The following is a 5,648-nucleotide window of genomic DNA, read 5'->3' as shown; positions in this document are numbered from 1 at the left end:
CGGCGGGGCTCGGCTCGGGGCGGGGCTCGGGGGTGAAGGGAGGGGCGGCGGCGGGGGTATTTATGAGGGGGGCTGGTGGCGTGGGGGAGGGGCAAGGCGGCGGCGGCCGTGCGGCGAGCGGACTCGGGCGGTGGCGGCGTGTACGCGCGAGGGAGACGGCGTGGCTGGGACGGCCGGCTCTGCTGGGCCTCGGCCCAGTCGGGCGCGGTTTTTTTTTAAATATTCCGCCGAATCAAAAAATCACAGAAAAATAAATGAAAATCCAAAAATGATAAAACAAATTTCCCCCGTCTAGTTAAAATAATTAGAACAGGGTGAACATTTTTTTGACAGAAAAATGCAGTTTGGAAAACGTGCAATTTTTTAATGCAATTAAAATTGCAAATAAAATCCGAATAAAATCCAATATATGATTTTAATATTTTTCCTCCAATATTTCAATTGTTTTGGAGAAGTCATATTTTCTCCTCTCATTTATTTTAATATGAAATATTTTTCCGGAGAGAAAATAATTAAAACCAAAATCCTCGTTTTATTATTTGATGAAAATCAAATATGATAAATCGGGAAAATCCCCAACTCTCTCCGAGGGTCCTTGAGTTGCTTAGGATTTATCGAGGATTTGCCAAAATGCAATAAAATATGCTATGCAATGATGATCTATGTATAACATTCCAAATTGAAAATTTGGGATGTTACATCTTCTTGGTGAAGTTGTTCTTGTTGGGGAAGGACTTGGCCTTGTCTTTTCGGATAAGCTTGCCACCGTTGTCTTCCCTCTTCTCATATGGGCACTGCGCAACAAAGTGGCTCACGTTGCCACAATTATAGCATGTCCTCACACGTTGCTTGCCCTTGGCGCCACTTAAGTTGTTCTTATTGAAGTTGGGCCTTGAGTTCTTCTTGCTCCAAAATTGCCTTGAAGCAAGAGCCATGTGTTCATGATAAGCATATTTTGTCTCTTCGAGGTTACTCTCATCATCTTCCTCTTCATCCTATTCTTCCACACTAGCCTTTGCCTTCAACGCAAGATTGGGTTTGTTTACCCGTTGAGAGTGCATCACCGCATTGTCGGCGGTCTTGTCCAAGATTCTCATAGCAACAAACTCATCCAACACTTCACTTGAGGACAAGGTATGGAAGTCCGGCCTTTAATGGATGACGGATGACATGGCCATATGGTAGGGCATCATGGCCTTGAGAAACTTGTGATTGATCCAATTGTCATTCGTATCCTTGCTCCCATGATCTCGGAGTGAGACCGCAAGAGTGATTAATCTCCGGTAGAGCTCACGAGGTTCTTCATCTTCATTCATCCAAACTCATCGGCTTCATCTTGCACCACTTCATAGTTGGAGCGTTGAATTGTTGCGCTTCCCTTGTAAATGGAAACAACATGTTGCCATGCTTCCTTGGCCACGGTGAAGGGTCGGAGATGCGCAATATCTTCGGGTGGAATTGCATCTTGTATGATGAAGAGAAAGAACTTGTTGAATTGATGATCAGCGGCTTCTCTAGGGGTGAAGTTGCTTGGGTCATGCGGGTAGAAACCTTGCTCAATAATTCTCCAAAGATGAGTAGAACTATGATTTAAATGACGTTTAAAACGATAGACCCAAGAGGAAAAATCCTCATTTTTCACAAACTTAGAAGGAGGACCAACATGATTCAAATGAGTGGAGGGAACTGGTCCTCCATAAGTAATTGGAGGTTCAACATGGGCAAAGATGCCATTTCTAGTTCGACCACTAGATAAAGGAACTTTATCACTAGTAGCTTCCCCCTTGTCGGAGTTAGCATCCGTCACCTTGTTAGCGGGATCACCCACTTTCATTGGTGTGGTGGATAATTTAAGGCCTTCTAAAAACTTGTTGAACATGCCTTCAACCTCGGTCGTCATGGAGGTTTTCAATGTGTCCAAAGCCGCATTGAATTTCTCACGAGAGATCGAGGATCCCCCATCGGCCGTAGACGACGAAGGAATCACACCGGGGCTGCTCCTCCCGACCGTCTACGGTGTCAACCATACTCTTCGGACGGCAAAGTCCTTAATAAAGAGACGAGGCTCTGATACCACCTGAAAGGATCGATATAGTTGACTAGGGGGGGTGAATAGGCAACTAACAAATTTAGCTTTTCTTTACCAAATTAAACTTTGCATCAAAGTAGGTTGTCTAGATATGCAACTAGGTGAGCAACCTATATGATGCAACAACAATAAGCACACAAGCAAGCAAGGGATACAACACAATATAAGCTTGCACAAGTAAAGGTGATAGATAACCAATAGTGGAGACGGTGGAGACGAGGGTGTGTTACCGAAGTTCCTTCCTTTTGAGAGGAAGTACGTCTCCGTTGGAGCGGTGTGGAGGCACAATGCTCCCCAAGAAGCCACTAGGGCCACCGTATTCTCCTCACGCCCTCACACAATGCGAGATGCCGTGATTCCACTATTGGTGCCCTTGGAGGCAGCGACCGAACCTTTACAAACAAGGTTGGGGCAATCTCCACAACTTAATTGGAGGATCCCAACGACACCACGAAGCTTCACTACAATGGAATATGGCTCCGCGATGACCTCAACCGTCTAGGGTTCTCAAACTCCCTGATACGTCTCCGTCGTATCTATAATTTTGATTGTTCCATGCCAATATTCTACAACTTTCATATACTTTTGGCAACTTTTTATATTATTTTTGGGACTAACATATTGATCCAGTGCCCAGTGCCAGTTCCTGTTTGTTGCATGTTTTATGTTTCGCAGAAACCCGATATCAAACGGAATCCAAATGGGATAAAAACGGACGCAGAATTATTTTGGAATATTTGGGATTTTTCGGAGGAAGAATCAACGCGAAATGGTGTCCGAGGTGGCCAGGAGATAGGGGGCGCGCCCTCCCCCCTGGGAGCGCCTGGCACTCTCCTAGGCCACCCATAAGGCGGTTGACGCTCTTCTTTTTCTGCAAGAAAGCTAATTTTATGAGAAAAATCTGGGCGAAAGATTCACCCCAATCGGAGTTACGGATCTCCGGATATAAAAGAAACGGTGAAGGGGCAGATTCAGAAAACGCAGAAACAGAGAGAGACAAAGAGATAGATCCAATCTCGGAGGGGCTCTCGCCCCTCCCACGCCATGAGAGCCAAGGACCAGAGGGAAACCCTTCTCCCATCTAGGGAGAAGGTCAAGGAAGAAGAAGAAGAAGAAGGGGGGGCTCTCTCCCCCTTGCTTCCGGTGGCGCGGGAACGCCGCCGGGGGCCATCATCATCACCACGATCTACACCAACACCTCTGCCATCTTCACCAACATCTCCATCACCTTCCCCCCTCTATCTACAGTGGTCCACTCTCCCGCAACCCGCTGTACTCTCTACGTGAACATGGTGCTTTATGCTTCATATTATTTTCCAATGATGTGTTGCCATCCTATGATGTCTGAGTAGATTTTCGTTGTCCTACCGGTGATTGATGAATTGCTATGATTGATTTGAGTTGCATGTTTTATTATTGGTGCTGTCCTATGGTGCTCTCCGTGTTGCGCAACCGTGAGGGATCCCCGCTGTAGGGTTTGCAATATGTTCATGATTTGCTTATGGTGGGTGGCGTGAGTGACAGAAGCACAGACCCGAGTAAGTAGGTTGTTTGCGTATGGGATAAAGGGGACTTGATACTTTAATGCTATGGTTGGGTTTTACCTTAATGAATCTTTAGTAGTTGCGGATGCTTGCTAGAGTTCCAATCATAAGTGCATATGATCCAAGTAGAGAAAGTATGTTAGCTTATGCCTCTCCCTCAAATAGAATTGCAATAGTGATTATCGGTCTAGTAACGTAGTCAATTCCTTAGGGACAATTCCACAACTCCTACCACCAGTTTTCCACACTCGCTATATTTACTTTATTGCATCTTTATCTAAACAGCCCCTAGTTTATATTTACGCGTTCTTTATTATCTTGCAAACCTATCCAACAACACCTACAAAGTACTTCTAGTTTCATACTTGTTCTAGGTAAAGCGAACGTCAAGCGTGCGTAGAGTCATATTAGTGGCAGATAGGACTTGAGAGATTATTTGTTCTACCTTTAGCTCCTCGTTGGGTTCGATACTCTTACTTATCGAAAGAGGCTACAACTATCCCGTATACTTGCGGGTCATCAAGACCTTTTTCTGGCGCCGTTGCCGGGGAGTCATAGCGTGGGGTGAATATTCTCGTGTGTGCTTGTTTGCTTTATCACTAAGTAATTTTTATTTGCTGTTATAACTTGTTCCCTATCTTTAGTTATGGATATGGAACACGAAATACCAAAAAAATTAGGTGTACTTGCTACTCATGGAGATGGGGTAACTCCTAAAACCCTCGATTCTCATTATGTGAAAGATATTATGTACTACTTTGATAATCCTGAGAAAACCCCATTCAACGTTATAATGGGAGTAACATTGGATCAACGTGAATACTTTAGGGATTATCGCTTGACACAAAAAGGGAAACTATTATGGGATCAAATTAATATGTTGCGTTGGTATGCTCGGGATCTATGCTTGAGATATGATTATAATTGTTGCTCTAGGATGAAGGCTCCACACCTTCCCTTTTCATGCAAATTTAATGATAATAAAACCTTAGCTTCTTATGCTAGAGGTATATATGATTACCATGATGTTGAACAAATTGAAGAATTTGTGGCTTTTAAGGCTGCCTATGAGATTGAATCCTTGTTTGAAAAGTTTGAAGCTTTTGATGATGATGTTTATAGGCCTGAAAATTATGCTATATTGAAATATTGCTATGAGAATTATGAATATAATTACAATATTGATGCATTTATTAAGAAAGTCTCCGCTGTCCAAGAAGAGAATAATATTTTGCAGGAAGCTACGGAAGAAGAAATTGATGAAACTGTGAGCTCATTGGATGAAAAAGATGATGAGGAGAGCGAAGAACAAAAGGAGGAAGAGCGGATTGATCACCCGTGCCCACCTTCTAATGAGAGTAACTCTTCAACTCATACATTGTTTAATTCCCCTTCGTGCTTACCGAAGGATGATTGCTATGATGATTGCTATGATCCCGTTGATTCTCTTGAAATATCCCTTTTTAATGATGCTTGTGGCCAAGATGCCAATATGAATTATGCTTATGGAGATGAACTTGCTAAAGTTCCTTATGTTAAACATGAAATCGTTGCTATTGCACCCACGCATGATATTCTTATTATCTTTTTGAATTCTCCAAACTACACTATATCGGAGAAGTTTGTGCTTATTAAGGATTATATTGATGGGTTGCCTTTTACCGTTGCACATGATGATTTTTATAGATATAATATGCATGTGCTTGCTGCTCCTACTTGCAATTATTATGAGAGAGGAACTATATCTCCGCCTCTTTATGTTTCCAATATGATAGAATTGCAAGAAACTGTTTATACTATGCATTGGCCTTTACTTGGTGTGCATGGATTGTTCTTTTATGACATGCCGATGCATAGGAAGAGAGTTAGACTTCGTTGTTGCATGATATATGTTACTTTGTGCTCACTACTAAATGCCAAATCATTGCTAATTAAAATTGGCTTCATTATACCTTGGGATCCGGGTGGATTCATTACTTGAGCACTATATGCCTAGCTTAATGGCTTTAAAGAAA

This window comes from Triticum aestivum, chromosome 3D (assembly GCF_018294505.1).
Source record: "Triticum aestivum cultivar Chinese Spring chromosome 3D, IWGSC CS RefSeq v2.1, whole genome shotgun sequence".
NCBI classification, from domain to species: Eukaryota; Viridiplantae; Streptophyta; class Magnoliopsida; order Poales; family Poaceae; genus Triticum; species Triticum aestivum.
This window is presented reverse-complemented; position numbering follows the sequence as displayed.